The sequence below is a fragment of the Hibiscus syriacus genome, unplaced genomic scaffold (genome assembly GCF_006381635.1).
Source record: "Hibiscus syriacus cultivar Baekdansim isolate YM2019G1 unplaced genomic scaffold, ASM638163v2 tig00116965_pilon, whole genome shotgun sequence".
Lineage (NCBI taxonomy): Eukaryota > Viridiplantae > Streptophyta > Magnoliopsida > Malvales > Malvaceae > Hibiscus > Hibiscus syriacus.
Window position 1 is genome coordinate 5043597 of NW_024063490.1, and position 25528 is coordinate 5069124.

The 25528-nt window shown below is 37.8% G+C and overlaps 1 pseudogene; it reads left to right on the top strand.

The window, feature by feature from the left end:
• Positions 1-273: 273 nt before the first annotated feature.
• Positions 274-24883, top strand: LOC120191127 (annotated as a pseudogene).
• The last annotated feature ends 645 nt before the right edge of the window (positions 24884-25528 follow it).

Consider the following 25528-nt stretch of genomic DNA (forward strand, 5'->3'; position numbering starts at 1 on the left):
TGGTTTGATTTACGAAATTTCAAAATTGGGATTAAAATGAAAAAAAGTAATTGTTAATCGGTCATACTAATAGTTTAGCCTAAAAAATCACAAATCTAAGTCGGTTAAGTTGTAATTATTAGCAGAAAGGAAGGTCATTTGTTATGCATACACGACTGTATCGGCACTCCTTTTAAGCAAGTACAGTACATACGCCAAAAATCCAACACATGCACCACTGCGTACCTTTTCTCTCAACTCGTTTCAGACAACTCACTTGACAAACTCACCACCATGCTGAAGCTCCAAACTCCATTGCTCCTTTATCTCATCCACACCACTTCACTGCTCTTCATCTTATCCGAGTTGACTCAGCCTCCATTCGCCTGCGACTCATCTTACCCAGCCACCAAGTCCTACCCTTTCTGCGAACCCACACTCCCCAGTCCCCACCACCGAACGAGTTTGAGATTTGGTGTCTCGTCTCACATTAGACGAAAATATATCCCAACTCATCAACTCAGCTCCCGCCATTCCAAGACTCGCTATCCTGGAATACCAATGGTGGTCGGAAGCCTTACAAGGTTTAGCCGTCAGCAGAAGCATTCGTTTCAACGGAACAATTCAAACGGCCACCAGTTTCCCTCAAGTCATTCTCACAGCCGCTTCCTTTGACGTTCATCTCTGGTACCGTATTGCTCAGGCAAGCCCTTTTAAAGCACTGTTCTTTGTTTTAACTGAAAGTAGATACCTTAAACGATAAGCAAAAAAAGAACTTTTTTTCAGGCAGTTGGAATCGAAGGGAGAGCGATTTACAACGGTGGACAAGCAATGGGGTTAACATTTTGATTGCTTTTGATTGGTTGAAACGCCCCATTTGGTTATTTCTTCGGATTTCAGGTGAGTTCACAGGATTTAGCAGGTACATATCAGCCACCATTCTAGAGTTGTATAGAACAAGGGAGAGCCAGTGGGTAATGTGTGCTTACAATCGGGTTAACGGGTCCCCAACTGCGCCGATTACGATCTCTTGTCGGAAACAGCCCAAGGCCGGTGGGGTTTCAGAGGGTATATCACTGCAGACTGTGCTGCTGTCGCCACTATTTTTGAGCAACAAGGGTATGTTGAAGAACCAGAAGATGCTGGTGCAGATGTTCTTAATGCTGGTATTGATGATCAATTCTGTTCTCTTGCCAAATGAATTCTACATTTTCATCATTATTATATACGTATGATATGTCGGTTTTTGGTTATCGAATGCTGTGTTTGTCAGAATCCCATTTTAAAATAAAAATTATAAAATTTAATTTAAGGTAATTTAGGGACTAAATTGCAAGTTTTCGAAGTTTGCACTTCAGTTTTGAATTTGTAGGTAGTTTAGGGACCTAATCTTAAATTTATCTTTTTTTGATAGAGAAAAAAATAAAGAGAAAATCGCCTCAGTGACCAAAAAAAAGTTATAATATACGATTTTAACCAACTTTTTTTGGATTTGCCAAAATGACCAACAAAATCGCAACGCGAAATAAAAATCGCAACGCGATCCCCAGAATCGCAAATCAGTTTCCAAAATCGCAACGCGATTCTTGAAAATCGCAATGCGATAGTACAAATTCGCATTGCGATTTTCCAAAATCGCAACGCGAATATGAAAATCGCAACGCGAACACATAAATCGCAACGCGTATCCGTAAATCGCAACGCGTATCCGTAAATCGCAACGCATATGGGTAAATCGCAATGCGTATCCGTATATCGCAACGCGTATCCGTAAATCGCAACGAGAATCTGTAAATCGCAACGATAATCCGTAAATCGCAACGAGAATCTGTAAATCGCAACGATAATCCGTAAATCGCAACGAGAATCTGTAAATCACAACACTGAAATTTTGGGTATATAACACTGAAATCATAAACTAAATCCCTAAATCGCAACTCATTCCATCTCTATCTATCACTCTCTCCGGCGACATCCGTTCCTATATCCAACGACATCCTTCCCAATCCGGCAACAGGTTTTAGTTTCGCAGCTCGTCTGTTTAGTAAATTAATTTACAACCATGAAATCATCTAATGTTGATCATGTTTGGATAGATTTGTGTTTTGGAGGGTCATGGGATAATGTTCATGGTGTTTTACAATATATGCCTTTACCCATGAATCTTCAACTAAAATTGTCTTTACAAAAGTTAACTTATGAAACTCTAATGCTACGTGTTTCAAATAAATTGAATTTAGAGCCCCTAAGTGGATTTAGGCTATCTTATCAGAGAAATGGTAAAGTTTATTTGTTAACCGACAATGAAGATGTTGAACGATTCATTGCTTACATTAGTGTTTCACAAGATGATGTTACATTGTATGTTGTTGAACCTAGAAGTAGTATTGTTGGGTCAGTAGCGGGTAGTAATCAACTAAGTTTTTCTCAAAACCCACAACCTTTCTCTAATCCAAATCCCAATAAACTTTCAGCACCAAATTCCGGTTTTCGTATTGACCAGTTAGACGATGATGAGCCAACAGAAAAAATTGTGAGTACTAGTCAGTATTCGAAATTTGGTCTTGGTCAATATCCGGACTTTGATATTGGTCAATACACGGATTTTGATGATGTTTCAGAAGAAGAAACAGACCATGTGTGTAATGATTTTCATATTGGTCAATACCCGAATTTTGATGATGAAACACCCGTTGCCGAGGAAGATGTTGTTGATGATAATGAGGAGGAAGTTACGACTGTGAATGAACATGTTGAACATCCATTCTGTAATTCATATAATCCTGAAGAAGAAAAGAAGAAGAAAAAGTCCCCGAAGAAAAGAAAATGCCACGGGAGTATAACTGGAATATGCCAGAATTACTTCAGTTACCGGAAGAAGAGTTGGCAAAGAAAGCAGTTGATTGTTACACAAAAGTTATTCGTGTCAAGAAAGATGATTGTTTTGATACAAAGGAAGACTTGAAGATAGCTTTGTATACGAAATGTGTGGAAGATGGCTATCAACTAAAAGTTAACAAATCAAGCAAAGATCGTTTCGAAACAAGGTGTATGATTGACAAAAACTGTACGTGGCGTATGATTGCAAAGAGAATAAAAGATTGCAAAATGTTTCAAGTTAGGACTTTTATTGATAAACATACATGTTCAAGAACCCAAGTTTTTCCTCACCATAGACAGGCAAACAAAAGGTGTTGGGTGGTTTTCTGGCTGAGTTAATGTTTTTGAATGGCAGGGTATATCGGGGACATGAAATTATGACTGACATGAATGCTCGGTTCAAGATTAGTATATCATATTCTCAAGCTTGGAGAGCCAAATGTTATGCCTTGGAATTGTTGAGGGGGTCGCCAGAAGCATCGTTTGCCCAACTGCCGGCTTATTGTCACAATTTAAAGCTGAAAAATCCTGGGTCGGTAACTCATATCAAAACAGATAGAGATGGACGCTTTGAGTTGCTGTTTATCGCCATTGGTGCTACGGTTAGTAAATCAATATAATTTTGTTGACTCATTTTTGTTAGTTACATGCATTTCACATTTAAATGATTATATTTCTTGTGTATATTATTTTGTAGATTCGTTCGTTTATTACTTGCATGCGCCCAGTTATTATAGTTGACGGAGCACATTTGAAAGGTCGATACCTTGGAGTAAACTTATTAGCAGTAGCCATGGATGCTAACAATGGGATATTGCCAATAGCTTACGGGGTTGGCAAATCTGAAACCTCTGATTCATGGACATGGTTTATGGGGCATCTTAGGGATTGCATAGGTCCTATTAGCAATCTGACAATCATATCCGATAGGGCAAACTCAATTGACAACGCTGTTAGAAGGTGTTTCCCAGATGCTTTTCATGGACTTTGTGGTGTTCATTTGTATAGAAATCTAAAATCAAGGTCTGCTGGTATAAAAAAGCACAAATGGACATACTGGAAGGCTGTAAAAGCTTATCGGGAAGTGGATTTCAATAAGCATATAAATTGTTTAAGACGTGTTTTGCCTCAGTGTGCTCAAACACTAGAAGATGTCGGGTTTGAAAGATGGTCAAGAGTACATCAACTTGGAGCAAGATATGGTTTCATGACGTCTAATAGTGCAGAATCAATCAACGCTCTAAGTCGTCATTCCCGGAAATTACCCATTACTATGTTAATGGAGTTTTTTCGAGCCTCTATTCAACAGTGGTACTACAAGAAAAGAAACCATGCAGGTATTATTTCTTTGAATTCGTAACTTATCATATTTATATTTTTACTAAGTATTGTTTATTTAAATTTACAGGAACATTGGAACATCGTGTTACACCATGGACTGAAAAAAAGATAACGAAACGTGTTGTGAAGTCAACGTCATGGAGAGTTGAACCATGTTCAAACACTTTGTTTCAAGTACTGGATAATAACTTAAATGGGCTAGTCGATCTAAATGCAAAGACGTGTAGTTGTATGAAATGGCAAACATCTGGTTATCCGTGTGGCCATGTTATAAAAGTTGCTCTTCATTTAAACCAAGATGATTCAAGCGCATACGCTATGGATTGCTACACTACAGAAGTTTATCGACAGACTTATGCCGAGATTGTCTACCCTATTCCACATCCTTCTGAGTGGGACATACCAGATGACTTACAAACAGTTTTGCCACCAGCCATGGACAGAAGGCTACCTGGCCGACCAAAAAGTCACGATCGTATACCGTCTAAGGGTGAAGAGAAGAAGAGATCGACATGTAGTCGGTGCAAGGAAAGTGGTCATACAAGGTTGACATGTGGATCACCAGTGCCATCAAAATCATCTTTTCCTCTACCAAAATATGGATCCTCATCAAAATCCAAAGCTCATATGGTGTCAAGCAAAAGGCAACCATCTTTAAAATCCCAATCACAATTGGCTTCACCTTTTGGGACTGTTAACTTAGGTGATTTTTAAATGCAAACGTTGTATTATGTGGATTTTATGTGTGAACTTTTAACATTTTCAGTTGAATTAATGACTCAGGCCAACCATTTTGACTTAACCAACTCTTGTTATTCAGTTGTTATCACTATTAGGCATGCATTTGACTATCGCAACACGGAAATTACAATCGCAACGAGAGAATCGCAATGCGAAATGAAAATCGCATTGCGATTCTCTCGTTGCGATTTTCATTTCCGCATTGCGATTTTCATTTCGCATTGCGATTCTCTCATTGCGATTTTCATTTCGCATTGCGATTTTCATTTCGCATTGCGATAGTCAATTTTGCCTTCAACATAATGCAGATTGAAATCAACAAAATCAACCATTACATTTCAATCAATTAAACAAGCACAAATAAGAATTATATTCGCATCAATTACACAAATCAACTTTTACAAATCATCTTACAAATCAATTAAACAATCAAAAAATAAGCAATAATTCTTATTTCCGATCATCTACTATTGAATCAACTTTTACAAATCAATTAAACAATCAAAAAACAATCAATTAAACTATTGAATCAACTTTTGCAGCTCGACATCATTTTCACGCAGTTCACTTCTGAGATTAACCTGCAGAAACCAAACATTTGTTCAAACAACACTTTCTACACATCTAAAACCTACAAACAGCAAATTATTGAATTCTAGGTACTTAACCAAACATTTTCAAACCAAAGTATATAAACTTACCAATTGTTTATGGACATTTTTATAACGCGGATGCAGGTAGGCAGCGTCTCGTATATATCGATTTAGCCATATAATGCCGAAACCACAAGCCTACTGCAGCTTTATCTCTATCGGTGGGAGGTAGATACTTGATGCTTCCCGTCGTCAAACGCTCCAACGCCAAGCATACGAGAGGACCACAATCTCCTCTGGCTCCGCTCGTTTGTTGTGGCGCGGTCTCGTCTCTAATAACTGTAATATTGAGCTTCTTTGGCTTCTTGTTTCCAGAACGAGTCCAATAATTGATCGCATCCAAGAATTTAGCCAAATGAGAGCTCCATCCCTTAATAACATCTCTTAAATCAGCCAATGATATGTAATTTATCATGCTGTCATACACTATTGTCTTAAGGGATGGGAGCTGAAGCTCGACGAGAATCCAATGTTTACGTTCCAAAACAGGGATAAACACCTGCAATCATAAGTAATAATTCATTCATTTGCGCACTTATTTCATAAAACCTTTAAACTCAATCTAAAATAAATACTAACCTTATCGACCTCCCACCATGCAGGATAAAGTTTAGCTTGTCCATTGCCCAAATCAAATGATTCATTTCGTGCATTCTTCAAGTGAACGGCGTGAAAAGACGTCGGCATAATTGTATATCGTATATTTTTATTTTTCTTAAGTTTTCTTATTATTAGAAGACGTGTCACCCATGCATCGATATGCTGTTTTACAAAAAAAGACATATATTAGTGACTTACATAAATTTAAAAAAAAAATTAATCAAATTGAAATATAAGAAAAATATAGACTTACCCCCCCATCGAAATAGCCATTGTCTTCGACCCCTAATAATACGCCCCACCAAGACCGATCAAGCAACAAATAGATATCATCGGTGAGCTTGCATATGTCAGTGAAACACCCCTGGCTCCGCTCATGTAGATAAAAATCAACAGCGGTCTTAGCCCAAAGGGTGTTATCCAGAATTGTGTCCGGTAGTTGTTCCCTCTCCTCTTCAGATACCGGTATGGTACTGGCCGGTAACTCATACAAGAGCCAACTTGAATCCATCATGTCCGGCACGTCAGAGGGTTTCTCAAGAAGCCTACATATGACGCCATGTGAATCGGGCTCTTGAATGGTGGGAGGGACCTCTTCAATGATGACAGTGGCCTCTTGAACGGTGGGAGGGGACTCTCGAGGAATGATAGGGGGGCCTCTTCAACGATAGGAGTGGACTCTTGAGGGATGACAGGCGATCGGGCTTCTTCTTGCGGTGTCTTCGCACTATTGGGGTGTACGGAGACTTAATAGCACGTGCACGCTGTCTGATGCGTGAACTCCGTCGTGCAAGCATAACCCGACGTAAAGCATCCACTCTATCGGGCCGCTAAATAATTAAATACAAAAATCAGTAAATAAACAGACATGATATTTAAACAGTGAAAACAAAGACAAATATGTTTCAAACTTGCATTGTATTCACCCAAGTCATTATTCTATCATAGTTCACAAAATGCATCAGATAACAAAGAAAAATATGTTTCAAACTAATACCCTGAAGTTAGTATTTGTCTTTGTTTTGTCTTTTGGTTGAAAGTAAATTTATCCATTCAAGTTTCAATTTGCAGAAGAAGAAATAGTTTACTTTCGCAACACGAAACTTAAAATCGCAACGCGAAACCAAAATCGCAACGCGAAATGAAAATCGCAACGACAGAATCGCAACGCGAAACCAAAATCGCAACGAAAGAATTGCAACGCGAAATGAAAATCGCAATGCGATTTTGGTTTCGCGTTGCGATTCTTGTCGTTGCGATTTTGGTTTCGCGTTGCGATTCTGTCGTTGCGATTTTCATTTCGCGTTGCGATTTTGGTTTCGCGTTGCGATTTTAAGTTTCGTGTTGCGAAAGTAAACTATTTCTTCTTCTGCAAATTGAAACTTGAATGGATAAATTTACTTTCAACCAAAAGACAAAACAAAGACAAATCTATTTCACAGTGTTAAAGAATACACAGTTTAGCAGAATTGGCAGCAACCGAACAAATTTACTTTCAACCAAAAGACAAAACAAAGACAAATACTATTTCACAGTGTTATAGAATACACAGTTTAGCAGAATTGGCAGCAACCGAACAAATTTACTTTCAACCAAAAGACAAAACAAAGACAAATACTATTTCACAGTGTTAAAGAATACACAGTTTAGCAGAATTGGCAGCAACCGAACAAATTTACTTTCAACCAAAAGACAAAACAAAGACAAATACTATTTCACAGTGTTAAAGAATACACAGTTTAGCAGAATTGGCAGCAACCGAACAAATTTACTTTCAACCAAAAGACAAAACAAAGACAAATACTATTTCACAGTGTTAAAGAATACACAGTTTAGCAGAATTGGCAGCAACCGAATAAATTTACTAAGCAATCTAAGTGAAATGGCTAATCTAAGTGAAATTACGAGTAAATTTATCATTAAGTTAAATATGGAAAATCTTAAACTTACCTCGTTGCGTAGAGTATGAACCTCATTCTGCAACGATACTATCATCTCACGTAGAGCGGCAACCTCACCACGTAAAGTTGACACCTCCACACGCCATGCACCATCGTTATCGCGTAGAGTACCAATCTCCTCACGCAAGGCATTGACCTCATCACGTAACTCCCTTGACTCATCCCGTTGAGGTGGAGGTGGAGAACAGGGAGATAGGAGTCGTGGCATCTTTGCCGGTCGCCTATCATGAGGTGATGGTGGAGAAGAGGCTCGATGATGTGACGGGATAGGTGATGGCTCTCGTTCTAGAGGTGTATAGTCGGGTCGATCGGGTGATGGCTCTAGTGAGGTGATGGCTCTCGAATTGGAGGAAGTGGATGCTGCTCATCATCCGTGCCATCAAAAAAATTCAGACTAGCTTGCCACCAATCAGTGGCAAGCTCTTCCTCCGTGGGTGTCAGTCTTTGTAATGGAATGTTAGCCTCCTAAAATATAAAAACTCAAACAAAGTTAAACGTCTACTATTAATAACTTGTTTATATATTATATGAAAGTATTTGTGTTAACTTACATTATTTATTGTGGCATATGGTATTAAGTCTTCCCAATCCAACAGAGTTTTCCTCTTCCAGGAAATAGCCCTGGGAATATCATTTGACGTTTTTATTGCATATGTACGCATGCTGGGGAAAGCCTCGAATATCCAAATCTACAAACAATATAATAACAAAATTAGTAATTGTTAAATAATTAATTATAATTTTAGAAACATTATATAGAAATTCTTACCTTAAAGGCCCAAACAAAGCCTGACAAAGTGTATTTGGACCCATCGCCCCGCAAACTTTTGCGGTCATCAAAGGCAGACGACAACTTAGTCCAGGTAGCTTTCCATATATACGAACCCCACGGAAACAGATTCCATGCATTCAGGTCCTCTACCAATATTATTAGCTCCCGATGAATAGGTTGTCTGGCCTCTCTGCCTAAAAAGCCGGCATACACAAGTAGTAGAAGGCATACTCGGACAACATCGACGTCATCCATCCGAGTGAAACCAGCTTTCTTATTAAACAATTTCTTCAGGTCGTCGACATGTAGGTTCGGCTTCTCCATTGACTCATCCGGAAAAACCCGGGATAACCATGATGGGCGGGCGATATGACGAGTGTACCGGCCTACATCATCGTGTCCGAATCGTAGACCAGTGATTAAGCAGAACTCCTTCCGCCCAAAACAAGTATACGCTGGTGGAAAATGAAACCATATCTCTTCCTCACCACGTTGTATACTGTCGGGTAGATTTGATGTCATGGTCTGAAGCCACAAATGGGTCAAATTAGCATCTCCACCCGGATGCTGTACTCTCAGCCATGGCCCGAAGCAGGTTTCCTCAAACAATTGTCTTTGAGCAGGTGAAAGCTTCTTTGCAATTGTAGTGGCCAGGCTGACTTTATTTCTCAAGGTCATTGAGCCGAAAAAAATTTCTACAAAAACAATAAACATACCAAGTTAGATATACCAAAAACTACACTGTGAAGATATACCAAAAACAATAAACATAAAAAGTAGTAGTTTATTCTTGAAACTAAAATTTGCAACACTGTTTTGTCTTTTGGTTGAAATGAAAATCGCAACGAGAGAATCGCAACGCGAGATGACAATCGCAACGAGAGAATCGCAACGCGAAATGACAATCGCAACGAGAGAATCGCAACGCGAAATGAAAATCGCATTGTTTCGCGTTGCGATTCTCTCGTTGCGATTTTCATTTCGCGTTGCGATTCTCTCGTTGCGATTGTCATTTCTCTCGTTGCGACAGTCATTCTCTCGTTGCGATTTTCATTTATCTCGTTGCGACTCTTCTGCAAATTGAAACTTGAATGGATTGCATTACTTCAACCAAAAGACAGAACAAAGACAAAGACAAATACTAACTTGAAAATCGGAACGAGAGAATAGCAACGCGAAATGAAAATCGCAACGACAGAATCGTAACGCGAAATGAAATCTAAGTGAAATGGTTAATTTATTATTGAAATGACCAGTAACTTATCATCAGTTTCAATATGAAAAACCTACAATAATGCAAACATTTCAAAATAAAAATAATTAAAAAACTAACCCTCGGAGGTTGATTTTCCATTTCTGAATATTGTGAGGGATTTCTGACCGTGAATGGTTGTGAGGGATTTCGCCGGAGATGGGGACGGAAATCTTCGGAGATGGGGACGGATTTCTTCGCCGTAGAGAGTGAGAGATGGAGATGGGACTGAGTTGTGATTTTAGGTTTTAGGTTATGAGTTGCGATTACGGGATTTTGTCTTAATATTCTTTTTGTAATTTGAAAATAAAATACGCGTAGCGATTATAATGGCGCTTTAAATATCGCGTTGCGATTTACGGATTATCGTTGCGATTTACAGATTCTCGTTGCGATTTACGGATACGCGTTGCGATATACGGATACGCATTGCGATTTACCCATACGCGTTGCGATTTACGGATACACGTTGCGATTTACGGATACGCGTTGCGATTTATGTGTTCGCGTTGCGATTTTCATATTCGCGTTGCGATTTTGGAAAATCGCAATGCGAATTTGTACTATCGCATTGCGATTTTCAATAATCGCGTTGCGATTTTGGAAACTGATTTGCGATTCTGGGGATCGCGTTGCGATTTTTATTTCGCGTTGCGATTTTGTTGGTCATTTTGGCAAATCCAAAAAAAGTTGGTTAAAATCGTATATTATAACTTTTTTTTGGTCACTGAGGCGATTTTCTCAAAAATAAAATATAAATTAAGTGGATAAGGGGTTTCAAACCCCTAACCTTAGTATGATTGCCCATGCCTTGGCCATTTAAGCTAGGGCAATGTTAATGAATATAATAAGTAATATATATTTTATTTGTTTAAAGCTCGGGATATAACCTGAATCTATTTCCCATTGCCAGAAATAAAAAAACCTAAATTCCCCAACCCTAATCCCTAGCCACCGCCGCCCCTTTCTTGATTCCTCGTCGTTTGGCCACTTTCGGAGCACACTACCACCATCATTTTGCTCGCCATCGACCGATGACCAAAACCCCTCTAGTTCCTCACCGGAATCAACCGTCGATCGTCGTGAAGAAGCTAAAGAAGTTCCACCGAAAACCTTTCTCTCGCTGCTCGGTTTTTCCTCGATTACCACCGATCTAGCCACCCGCTCGCCTCACCATCATCGTAGCTAGACTCACTGTCCCTGTGTGCTCAAAACCCAACTGACGGGTCACCGTGTTGTCGTTGCCTTTACCGATAACCGTTTTGGGTAAGTTCTGGCTGTATTTTAGATATTTTGGCATGGTTTTGGTTGATTTTTGGTTAAATCTTGGTTGTAAATGGTGTTTGGCTGCTCTCGGAGTCGGTCGACTGACCCAACTCCTTCCATCGTCTCACGCTCTACCATGTATTGGCAGTGCGCGTAGGGCTCCTCCGCCGGTCCAGTCAGATTGAACCGAGTAAAGCTCAGTCAACTCACTAATCAACCCGGATAAATCAACTCGAACAGAATCAGCTGGTTGACTTTGATTGACTGTTGACTTTGACCAAAAAGCCAAATTTTCCAAAAAGATATATTTTATGTTTTTCGATGTCCTAAGTCCGAATCTGAAGTTCGTTTTGTCATATTTGAACCCGAAAGCCTCCAAATTGACCATCAAACTTGAGCATGCATTTATACTTCAGTAGTTTTATTTAAGAATAATTAAATTAAGGTTAATGACTAATCTAAGATATTGTTATTTGAAATTACACGAGACTATCCTGACCATTCAACAACTCGACCCAGCTCCTCTCGATCAATTTGACCCCATGAGCCAGTGGTTACACGTATGACCCGTGAACCTTATGAATACCTAGATTAAAATTTCACTTTGATATTAACTCAATTACTTATGAATTAGTTTCGAGCACTCCTGCAGAGCGTGGCGAGGCATGTGCTCAGTAGATTGTCGATTGATCCATTTTGCTAGGTGTGTTCCTTATGTGCTATATGATTGTTTTATCTGTTTGAAATGCGATTTTTCCAAAATTACTGAATTATTGAATCTTTTATCAACTCGACGTTATAATTTACGAATTTACTGATTATGAACTATGGTTATTTGATATATGTTATGTGGATACTTGTTCTTACTGGAAATATGATTTTGTCGATTATGGATCATGGAATTTAATGCTTACTATGTAAATTGTTTTATTGAGATACTATTTTGGGTAGGATACTGGAGTATGGAGGTTCAATTAGTATCAAGTTGGTAATTCCTTACGGACCTAAGACGACCCTTGGGTAGGTTCCGAGGCCTCAAGAACTTTCTTGGGTAGGCTATCAGGCCCCAAGGTGCTCCCTTAGGTTGGATCCTATACCCAATGGGTATAGGTAAGTTCTTATGGATGCAGTTCTTGGGGACTGCATTTCGATGTATGGTGGGAGGGCATATATGAATTTTAAACTATAAAATCTCACGGAATATCTTATGCTACGTTATTGAATCAATTTCTGAATACTATAATACAACATTTTATTTGCATTATTGGGACACACTAAGCTCCCTAGCTCACTCTCCAAACTTTTCCTCTTTCAGATACTTTTGGATAGGCACCCCTGACTTGGCACTTGGAGGATCGATACATCACCTGGTGTGAGTCAGTAGTGAGTAGTGTTTCTGCTGATCATCTGACGTGGGATTTCTTCAAAGAGAACTTCAGGAAGCGTTTCCTTGGAGAGAGTTATTTAGCTAAGAGGTGATAGCAATTTCAGGACCTGGTGCAGGGAGGTATGTTAGTTTCTGATTATGAGATGGAATTTTTGAAGCTGCTGAAGTATGGTGCTAGCTTGATTCCCACTAAGAGGGACATATGCCACAAGTTTTCTTTAGGACTCAGATATGAGTTACATAGGCAGGTTGAGACCCACCAGGATGAGATTTTCGATGTTATGGTGGGTAGAGCAAAGGATGCTGAGGAGGTGGAGGCCTTGGCTCCGGTTAGAGATTGAGTATATCGATAGCGTCCTAGGAGGTCTTTCGGCCTGACCAAGTCTTTGACACGTCCTGAGAAGAGGACTCGTACTTCGGCCCCCCAGGGGAGTAAAACCAGTTCCAGGCCTGCAGCATTTCCACTCCTAGCTGTTAGTTGAGCCGGTTCATTGAGTTGGCCTCAGGTGCCCATTTGTGACTTTTGTAGAAATTGACACAGATGAGAGTGACGTAAGAAGATGTGTGCTTGCTACCACTGTAGATTTAGTGTTCATTTTCGGAGGGATTGTCCACAACTAGCTTCAATAAAGCGAACAACTACCCAGATGCATGCACATTCTCATGCTTCAGTTCAGACCTCATCTAGATGTCGTAGCCAGGAAAAGACTCCCGGATATGTGTCCAAGGCAGAAAGTTGAGCCCAGTCCCAATAGAACAAAGGGTCAACATTATCATAGGCTAGACAACCAGCTCCGATGTATGCCACCAGACGTCGGGATGAAAAAGACGAGCCAAATGTTATTGCAGGTACATTTACTATTTATTTTGTTTTATACTCTGCATTATTAGAAAATGGCTCCACCCACTTCTATGTTTCAAGTTCGGTATCCCGAGACCTTCAAATTCTGATAGATGACATCGAGAATGCAATTACTAATATAAATCTAGTAGAATAGTCAATAGTTGTGAATAAGGTATTCAGTCGTTGTCCTATGAGGGTTCAAGGTGAAATTTTCCTCGTCGGCCATTTAGAGCTTCCTTTAAAGGATTTCGATATGATTTTGTGGATAAATTGGTTGAATAAACACCAAATCAATATGGATTGCAAGTAAAAGAGAGCTACTCTGAAGACTTCTGATGGTCGGACTGTTGTGTTAGTTGGGGAATGACGATATCTTTCTAATATAGTATCAACTTTGGTTGTCGATCGGATGATCCAGAAGGGATATGAGAGTTTCGTTGCCTATATCTTGAACACTAAAGGCTCTTTGTCCAAGATTGAAGAGATTTGTACAGTTAGCGAGCTTCCCAATGCCTTTCTTAAGGAGTTGACAGAGTTACCTCCGGATAGAGAGGTAAAGTTTGAGATTGGAACTTATTTGGGTTCGTACCTATTTCTATGGCACCATACCATATGGCCCCAAAAGAACTTAAGGAGTTGAAGGTTCAGTTGCATGAATTACTTGATCGAGGTTTCATCAGACATAGTACCTCACCTTGGAGTACTCCAGTCCTGTTCATGAAAAAGAATGATGGATAAATCAGACTATGTATCGATTACCGAAAATTGAACAAGTTAATGGTTAATAATAAATACCCACTCTCTAGGATTGATGACCTATTCGATCAATTACATAGAGCTACTATATTTTCAAAGATTGATCTTCGCTTAGGATACTATCAGTTGAAAGTAAAGGGGTCCGATATTGCGAAGACTGTCATCCGCACTAGATATGGACATTATGAGTTTCTGGTGATGCCTTTTGGTTTGACGAACGCTCCCGCAACTTTTATGGATCTGATGAATCGTGTGTTCCGACCCTATTTAGATCAGTTTGTAGTGGTTTTCACTGATGATATTCTGGTCTCTTCTCGGACTAAGGCAGAGCACGATAAGCATTTGAGGATTGTTCTGTAGACACTAAAAGAGCAATATTTGTATGCCAAGTTGAGCAAGTGTGAATTTTGGCTTCGAGAGGTGTCGTTTCTTGGGCATATTGCTTCTACTAGAGGTATTCAAGTCGATCCCAGTAAGATTGAGGCCATTGTGAATTGGAAGAACCTAAGAATGTCTCTGAGATCCGTATTTTCTTGGGCTTATCCGGGTATTATTGACATTTTATTGAGGATTTCTCGATCATTGGCGTCCCTTTGACGAAACTACTGAGGAAGAATATTCCGTTTGACTAGGGTAATGCACAACAGGAGAGTTTTGAGAAATTGAAGAGAACTTTGACTCAAGCTCCAGTTTTGACTCAAAATGAGGACAGAAAGGATTTTACAATGTATAGTGATGTTTCACACTCTGGACTTGCCTATGTTCTAATGCAGGAGAGGAGGGTAGTCGCTTATGTGTCCCGTCAGCTGAGGCCGTATGAGTGCAATTACCCGATCCATGATTTAGAGTTGGCAGTTATAATCTTTGCTTTAAAGATATGGAGACACTATCTCTATAGAGAGAAGTGTTAAATTTTCATGGATCACAAGAGTTTGAAGTATCTTATGACACAGAAGGAACTTAATCTGAGACAACGTCGTTGGCTTGAGCTTCTAAAGGATTATAATTTTGATATTAACTATCATACGAGTAAAGTTAATGTCGTTGTGGATGCTTTGAGCTAGAAGGTGATAGCTGATCTCAGGTCTTTATTTGTCAGGATGAAGTTATATGATGATGGCATTATGTTAGCATAATTGTAGGTTAAGTTGACCTTGGCCAAGAAGATCAAGGCCAAGCAAATTCTTGATAGCCTCTTGCTCCCCATCTTTGAGCAAGTTGAGCAGGGTAATACCTCATATTATGCTTTTAACCAAGATGGAATTTTATGCTTTAAAGGTCGATATTGTGTGTCTGATGATGCAGAGATGAGATAGCCTATCCTCAATGAGGCTCACAGTAGCCTTTATGCTATACACCCCGGTGGAGATAAGATGTATCGAAATATAAGAGAGGTACCGTTGGGTCGGCATGAAGGACATTTATGATTTTGTGGCTAGATGTTTGACTTGTTAACAAGTTAAGGCAGATCACCAACATCCGTCAGGTCTGTTACAACCTATCAAGATTCCTAAATGGAAGTGAGAGAGTATTACTATGATTTTGTTATTGGACTACCTTTGAATTCTTCAAAAATAGACTCTGTCTGGGTGATTATTGATAGACTTACATATTCCTATGCGAGTAAATTTTTCTTTGAACAAGTTGGCTAGATTGTATATCTCAGAGATCGTCAGATTCCATTGTGTCCCGCTATCTATCATTTCTGATCGATATTCGAGATTTACTTCGAGATTTTGGATAACACTGCACAAGGTTTTGGGTACTAGACTAAAGTTTAATACACCTTTCTACCCACATACTGATGGTCAATCTGAGCGAGTGATTCAGGTTCTTGAGGATATGTTACGGGGTTGTGTGATTGATTTTCGTGATAGTTGGGAGGACTTTTTGCCCTTGGTTGAGTTTGCTTACAATAACATCTATTAGGCTAACATTCGAATGCCACCGTACGAAGCATTGTATGGGCGTAGATGTCACACCGTGATTTTTGGACTGAATTACATGATAAAAAGACTTTAAGACTTGAGTTAATATGAGAGACTGAGCACACTGTCATATTGATTCGTGATCGCCTAAGAGAAACATTCGACAGACAGAAGTCCTACGCTGACCAGAGAAGGAAATACATTGTTGAACTATGTTTTATAATATTTTAATATAACAAATTAAGGCAAAATGTTTTTGGACTTGAATTGAATTTGTTCAAAGTTTTTCAAGAATAATTCAAAGTCCATTAAACTAGAATTTGAGCCAAAAATGTTTTCTAGATAAGTAGTATCGATACTGTTCTTACAGTATTCGATACTATATGAACAGTACTGAAACTGTTCATGTGGTATCGATACCAAAGGTAAGAGAATTATTGATACTCTCTAGGTAGTATCGATACTACCAACTTGCTCAAATTTTAGAGTACAAAATAGGTATCAATACTCAAAGGAGTACCGATACTACTTTATACAGTAGTATTGATACCATGAGCATAGTATCGATAATGGTCAAGTCCAACGGCTAGTAATAGCTAGTTGATTTAAAAATTATAAAGGAAGTATCGATACTCATTAAAGGAGTACCGATACTCCCTGTCTTGGGCAATTTTATTTTGCAGAAAAATCATCCCCAACGGCTAGAAACGACACAAACACATTCCAACCTATAAAAACAAGTTGAGAACACTTAAAGAAGGGTTAGAACACCTACCCAAGAAATCAAACACAAGAGAAGAGCTTCTTACTCTTATTTTCCTTTCTCTTATAAATAGTTATGTTTTGTGAGCATAATCTTGTAAACATATATCTTGTAAGGGTTTTATTATTTATATTTTTTCCTTTTGTAAAAAAGAGTTTTGGTTCTAGTTTAGCCAAATGAAAAACTAGGGAGTTGTAAAAGGTTGTCTCTTTATCCTTGAAAAAGAAAAAACAAATTAGTGGATTTCTTAGAAAATCCTAAGTAAGGAGCTTAGGTTGTGGGTGTAGACTTAGTTGAGAAGTCGAACCACTATAAATCATTGTGCATATTTCTATATCTTTTTACTCCTTACTCCCTAAAACTTTAATTATCCAATTTCACCCATTCTTGGCATATTTTCGGTCATCAATTAAAGCTTCATAAATCCTAACAATTGGTATCAGAGCTTGTCTCATTATAACGTTTAACCATCTTGAGACGATCCTAGAAGAAGCTCTACTGATTCTTGACGCGATCGAGAAGATGGCTTCGACCTCCGTCTCTTACTACATTGAAGACTCTCAACCGGTCAACAAGCCACCTTATTTCAATGGAGCAAATTATGCCTACTGGAAGAATAAGATGATGTTCTTCATTCAAGCCAACGATTTAAGAGTTTGGAACTCTACCATGAAATGATACTCCATTCCAACCAGTGAAATGGATGATTGGAATGATGGAGAGAAGAAAAAGTTCCAACTCAATGTTAAGGTTATACACATTCTATTTTTTGCATTAGGCCCAGATTAATATAAAAGAATGTCCTCTTATTCCAATGCCAATGAGATTTGGGACAAGATCCAAGTCACTCATGAAAGAACCGATGAAGTGAGGGAAACCAAAATCAGTATTCTCAACCATAGCTATGAGAATTTCAAGATGAAACTGGATGAAGACATCAAAGCTATGAGAGATAGATTTTTCGTGATTGTCAACGATCTCAATGGATTTAGAGAAGTAATCCCTAATGAGAAGCTTGTGAGGAAGATGATCTACTCTCTTCCAAAGTCTTGTAAATCGAAGAAAACGACGATTATCGAAGCTAAGAACCTAAAGTCTCTCACTCTTGATGAGCTTATTGTTTTTCTTCTCACTCATGAGTTGATGGTCAAAGAAGAAGATGAAGATGAAGTAAAGAAAAAGAAGAAGAAGAATGAGGTAGACATTGCCTTCAAATCTACCAATGAGAGCAATCAAGATTCAAGTGAAGAGGTGGGTGAAGATGAAGAATAAGAGATGGCCAAGTTCTTCAAAAGATTCAAGAGATTCATGACTTCTAAGGAAGTGAAACATGAATCAAGGAAAAAGAAGTGTCCCCCGGTGTGCTTCGAATATCAAAGAATGGGGAATGTCAAGTATGATTGTCCCCTCCTAAAGAAGGGATCAAGTAAGAAGAAGGCATTTTTGGCAGCTTGAAGTGATGAAGATGATTCCAATGATGAAGATGAAGTAGCCAACCTATGTCTTATGGCCATCGAAGAAGATTCAATGGTAACTTGTAGCTCTAGTGAATCAAATTCTTATTCTTTTAATGAGTTACAAGTTGCCTATGATGAGTTGTATTTGGAAGTTGAGACCATGAATTCCAAATATAAGAAATTAATTTAAAATTTTAAAGTTGAAAATGATTTGATTTTGAAAACAAAAGTTGATTTTGAAAAACAAAATAAAACTTTGAAAAATGATTTAGAGCTTTCAAAAATCAAAATCCATTATTTAGAAAAATAAAATTTTAATTTGAAAGTTAAGCTTGGAATCTTAACAAAAGAAAAAGAATTAATTTCTAAAAACAACTCATTATGTTTAAAAATGGCAAAATGCTCTCATTGTCATTTTCATGGTCACAATGTACATACTTGTCCTATAAAGAAAACAAAATCTTTTAAAATTAGACAAGTATGGATACCTAAGGGGACTAGAGATATTAGAACTAACGTTTAAAGATCCAAAGTAATTTGGATACCAAAATTCAAATAAATATCTCTTGTAGGTGTGTGGGAGCAATAGTGACAAAGTGAAGAAATTGAGATGCTCTAGCCACACTTGAAAAGGAATGGTAACCTCTAAGCTTAATGCCTTTTGATTTTGATTAATTGGTTGCCTATTTGTTGTTTGCATGCATGAGTTTTTGATTTTAAATGAATTTTTGTTTTTCATCTCATGTACGTAAAAACTGTTGTGATGAACATTTTCTAGAGTTTAATGATTTTTAATAATTTTTTGTTCATCATAATGCTTTTTGGTAAAAATTGGTTTTAATGCTTTGTTTTTTTTACAAATTTTGATTTTTTACCATAATTTAAATGTTTATGCATGTGATTTATTTCAAATGATATATCGCTAACAACTTATATCAATTTTTCAAATGTATAAATTTTTTGGATAACTTTATGCACATGCACTTAAATAAAACATTGAGTATTGCATAAAGTATTTTAGACTTGGATATATTGAATTTCATGTGTTACTGACATGTTTGTTCATCTTTGTTGAAATTTAATTTTTTTTAAGTGTCTAGCTTTTAAAAGTCAATTTTTTTGTTTGGAATGCATTTTTTTAGGGGGAGATTTTATTTTTCAAATGTATTTAATGCTAAGATATTCTATTTACTCTCTATTGTTATTTTTGAACCTAAAGTTTGAATTATTTTTGATATAACAAAAACGGGGAGAAGTATATGTTTGAAAAATTCAATTTCAAGAATGAAAAAGGGGGAGCTTTAACATTTTTCAAAATATGTCTTTTTTTCATGAAATGTTTATTAAGGGGGAGTTTTGCCAAAAATAATTTTTCAAATGTTTTATTATATAAAAAAGGGGGAGATTGTTTAACTATATTTTATAATATTTTAATATAACAACTTAAGGAAAAATGTTCTTGGACTATAATTTAATTTGTTCAAAGTTTTGAAGATTCTTCAAAAATAATTCAAAGTCCATTAAACTAGAATTTGAGCATAAAAATGTTTTTTTGGATAAATAGTACCGACATTGTTCTTATAGTATCTATACCAAAGGTAAGAGAAGTATCGATACTCTCTAGGTAGTATCGATAGTACCAGCTTGCTCAAATTTCAGAATGCAAAATTGGTATTGATACTCAAAGGAGTGTTGATACTACTTTACACAGTAGTATCGATACCATGAGCATAGTATTGATACTAGTCAAGCCCAACGGCTAGTAACAACTAGTTGATTTAAAAATTATAAACCAAGTATCGATACTCATTAAAGGATCACCGATACTCCCTGTCTTGGGCAGTTTTATTTTGCAGAAAAATCATCCCTAATGGCTCTAAATCATCCCTAACGACTAGAAACGACCACAAACACATTCCAACCTATAAAAATAAGTTGATGACACTTGAAGAAGGGTTAGAACACCTATCAAATATATTAAACACAATAGAAGAGCTTTTTACTCTTATTTTTTTCTCTTGTAAATAGTTGTGTTTTTGTGAGCTTAATCTTGTAAACACCTACCTTGTAAGGGTTTTCTTGTTTACATATTTTTCCTTTTGTAAAAGGGGTTTTGGTTCTAGTTTAGCCAAGTGAAAAACTAGAGAGTTGTAAAAGGTTATTTCTTTTTCCTTGAAAAAGAAAGAACAAATTAGTGGATTTGTTGGAAAATCCTAAAACTCTAATTTGCCAATTCACCCTCTCTTGGAATATTTTCGGTTGTCAATTTGAGCTTCATAAATCCCAACAGATATCGAGTTTGAGGTTAGAGAGCATGTCTTTTTGAAGGTATCTCCATGGAAAAAAGTATTGAGATTTGGGCGCAAAGGTAAATTGAGTCTGAGATTTATTGGGTAATATCGTATTCTGAAGAGAGTCAGACCTGTTACTTATCAGCTCGAGTTGCCTCTCCAACTCAGTCATATTCATGATGTCTTTCACGTGTCCACATTATTCAGTTAGAGGATATTGAGTTGAGGCCAGATTTATCCTATTAAGAGGAGCCTATTCATATTTTGGATCGAGATTAGAGAGTGCTGAAGAGCAAGTGTATTTTGATGGTAAAGGTTCACTGGAGTAACTGTGGTCCTGCAGAAGCCACTTGGGAGACAGAAGAATTCATAAAGACTCAGTTTCTATATCTGTTTGCTTCAGGTAAATTTCGAGGAAGAAATTTCATTTAAGGGGAGAATTGTCAGAACCCTATTTTAAAATAAAAAATTATAAAAAGTAATTTTAGTTAATTTAGGGACTAAATTGTAAGTTTTCAAAGATTGTAGTTCAGTTTTGAATATGTAGGAAGTTCAGGGACCTAACCTTGAATTTCCCCTTTTTTGATATAGGGTAATGTTGATGAATAAAATAAGTAATATATATTTTATTTGTTTAAAGCCTGGGATATAACCCGAATCTATTCCTTATTTCTAGAAATCAAAAACCACTAATTCCCAAATTTCCAACCCCAATCCCTAGTCACCGCCCCTTCACTGATTCCTCGTCGTCTGGCCATTTTTGGAGCACATCACCACCATCATTTTGCTCGTCATCGACCGACGACCAAAACCCCTTTAGTCCCTCACCGAAATCGGTCGTCGATCGTCGTAAAGAAGCCGAAGAAATTTTGTAGAAAACTTTTCTCCGTCGCTCGGTTTTCCCTCGATTGTTGCCAATATAGCCACCTGCTTGCCTCACCGCCATCATAGTTAGACTCGCCATCCCCGTGCTCTCAAAACCCAACTGGTGGGTCACAATGTCGTATAATTTGCCGATAACCATTTTGGGTAAGTTCTTATTGTATTTCAGATATTTTGGTTTGGTTTTTGGTTAAATCTTGGTTGTAAATGGTGTTTGGATACTCTTGGAGTACTCGACCGATCGACCTGACCTCTTTCCGCCATCTCACGCGCCGGTAGTGTGCGTGGGGCTCCTCCGTTGGTCCAGTCAGACTGAACCGAGTCAAGTTGAGTCAACTCACTGAGTCAAACCGTTTGAGTCAACTCAAACAGAATCAACTCGTTGACTTTGACTGACTGTTGACTTTGACCATCATTGACTTTGACCAAAAAGTTAAATTTTCCAAAAAGACATATTTTATGTTTTTCGGCGTCCTGAGTCCAAATCTAAAGTTTGTTTTGTTAAATTTGAACCCAAAAGCCTCCATATTGTCCGTTAAACCTGAGCATGCATATGTATTTAAGTATTTTTTATTTAAGAATAATTAAATTAAGGTTAATAACTGATCTAATATATTGTTATTTGAAGGTACACGAGACTCTCCCGACTGTTCGACAGCTCAACCCAGCTCCTCTCGATCCATTCGAACTCGCGAGCTAGGGGTTACTTGTATGACTCGTGAACCTTATGAATACCTAGATTAAATTTTCACTTCGATATTAACTCAGTTAGTTATGAATAATGTTCGAGCATTGCTGCAGAGCGTGGCAAGGCAGGTGCTCAGTAGACTGTCGACTGATCCATTTTTCTAGGTATGTTCCTTATGTGCTATATGATTGTTTTATATGTTTTGAAATGTGATTTTCCAAAATTATTGAATTACTGAATCTTTTATCAACCCAACGTTACTATTTACGAATTTACTGGTTGATTGTTTATGAACTATGGTTATTTGATATATGTTATCTGACTACTTGTTCTTACTGGAAATATGATTTTGTCGATTATGGATCATGGAATTTGCTGCTTACTGTGTGAACTGTTTTATTGAGATAGTATTTTGGGTATGATATTGGAGTATAGAGGTTCAGCTCATATCAAGCTGGTAATTCCTTATGGACCTAAGGCGGCCTTTGGGTAGGCTCTGAGGCCCTGATAACTTTCTTGGGTAGGCTTAATACAACGTTTTATTTGCACTATTGGGACACACTAAACTCCTTAGCTCACTCTCCAAACTTTTTCCCTTTCAGATACTTTTGGATAGACACCCTTAACTTGGCACTTGGGGATCGACACATCACCTACAATACTTTTTGTCGTAATGTTTCTATCTTTCAAAACTACCCTTATTTGGTGACACATGTCTATTTTATTTTGTGTTACATGTTTTATGTAGTATTTTGATTTACTACTGATGTACGAGTTATTGAGATATTCGGTTTATGGTTTACTTTCAACATTCCATATTTTGTTATACACTTAATATTTTATGCCTTATATTATTTGTTCGAACTTATTTAATATTACTATGATTTAAGTTATTTTAAGATCGTTAACGTAATATGCTAGATCTAGTCGTAACGTATAGGTTGGGTCTAGGGTTTACAGTGTTACTTGGACTTGGATGGGAATGTTGTATATGTCTACATTAGTGTACTTGAATTTTGCAGGAATGGATGTCGATTGTGGATCATCTTTGTTGAAATACACGAAAAAAGCAGTCGAAAACCAAAAGTTGCTTGTATATGAGATAGAGCCCTTTACAACCTTTTCTCGGTCATGATGAGACTGGGGCTTTTCAATGGTGATCCGGTTAAACTGCCTTTTGGTGACATCGGTTCGGATCAAATTTGTTCTCAAGAGCATCAGAATATTGCCCTTGAGGCTGGTCGTAACGGCATTGTCCTTCTGAAAAACACTGATAAACTCCTTCCGCTTTCAAAACCCGGAACAACTCTTGCTGTAATAGGCCACATTGCTGATTCTGTGCAAACATTGCTCGGAAACTATGCAGGTCCTCCTTTTAAATCTGTTACACCATTGCAGGGGTTGCAAGGCTATGTTAGAGACACTAGGTTTCACTAAGGTTGTACTGCAGTTAATTGTTCTACTGCCTTCACTGCTCAAGCAATGAATGTAGCGTCTGGAGCGGATCGTGTGGTATTAGCAATGGGATAGGATCAAACCCAAGAGAGGGAAAAATTCGATCGAGTCGACTTGATTCTTCCACCGAAGCAACAGCACCTGATATCCACCATTACAAGAGCTGCTAAGAATCCAGTCATTTTGGTGCTTCTTTCCAGAGGTCCAGTCGACATATCATTCGATAAAAACGATCAACGCATCGGAAGCATTCTCTGGGCTGGTTATCCAGGTGAAGCTGGAGGCCGTGCATTAGCCGAAATTATATTCGGTGATCACAACCCCGTGAGTTCTCATTCATACATCTTGATCTATAGTTTAAACAAAAGGCATACTTAAGTTTTAAGCTTCGTGTTCATACACAGGAGGGAGATTACAAGTTACTTGGTATCCGCAAAGTTACGTTATTGTACCAATGACAGACATGAGAATGCGTCCTGAACCATCTTCTGGCTATCCCGGACGCACCTACAGATTCTACCGAGGACCGAAGGTGTTTGAATTCGGTTACGGCCTCAGCTACTCAAATTATACATATGAAATTCTCCCTGTAAAAAAAACAATGTCTATTTAAACAATCAGATAAGTTCTCAAACGGACGAGAACTCGAATCCTCTCAGATACATACTGGTTTCAAAGATAGGAACCGAAGTTTGTGATCAGATAAAGTTCCCGGTCACGATTAGAGTTCAAAACAATGGCAATTTGGCTGGTAAGCATCCCGTATTGCTATTTGTGAGGCCGGCAAAGATGAGTAATGGGAGGCCGGTGAAACAATTGGTTACGTTCCGGAGTGTTAATTTGAATGCCGGGGACAGAGGTGACATTGAACTAGATTTGAGGCCATGTGAGCATCTTAGCTCAGCTGATGAAGATGTTTCGATGGTGATAGAAGGGTCTTATTTCTTAAGTATTGGAGACAAAGAGTTAAAGATTGAGGTTGTTTAATGATGCAAAGCTCATCGGAAAATACAGGCAGCTTTATAGCCAATGTAACTTACTGATATATATATATATATATATATGGTTTAGCTTTCCAGTAAAGCACTTGCTTGTAAAAAATCAGTTCAGTTGTAGTATTTGGATGTTATCTTGTAACAGAGTGGTCCTATAACAAATTCATAAGACAATGCATGCAGATAAGCTCCCACAGAACACTTCCTTGTCTCTTCACTCGTGCCCGTTCTGCTTTGCGACACATGAATCATTCTTTTAGGTGGTTGGAATAGAAGCTAGAGCAATTTACAACGCTGGACAAACAACGGGGATGAGTTTTTGGTGAATTTCTTCAAGCTTCTGATTGTTGTAAGCAACTTTACAGCTTATGATTTGGATAATTGTAAAGGAATGAAAAGATGTCTTCAATGCAAAGGTAAAGTTTTAAACTTTATTTGTTTATGTGATTGCTTTTAGTTAATTGAAAGATCTCATTTTTCCATTTCTTTTTTATTTCAGATAAGTTCACCTTAGCATATACCTAATAGTAGGTTTGTAAACGAATCAAACGTTCATCAAACCGTTTGTAAAGTAAATTGTTTGTAAACCATTTGATGGAAAATTTGTTTACGTTCGTTTATTTAATAAACGAACAAA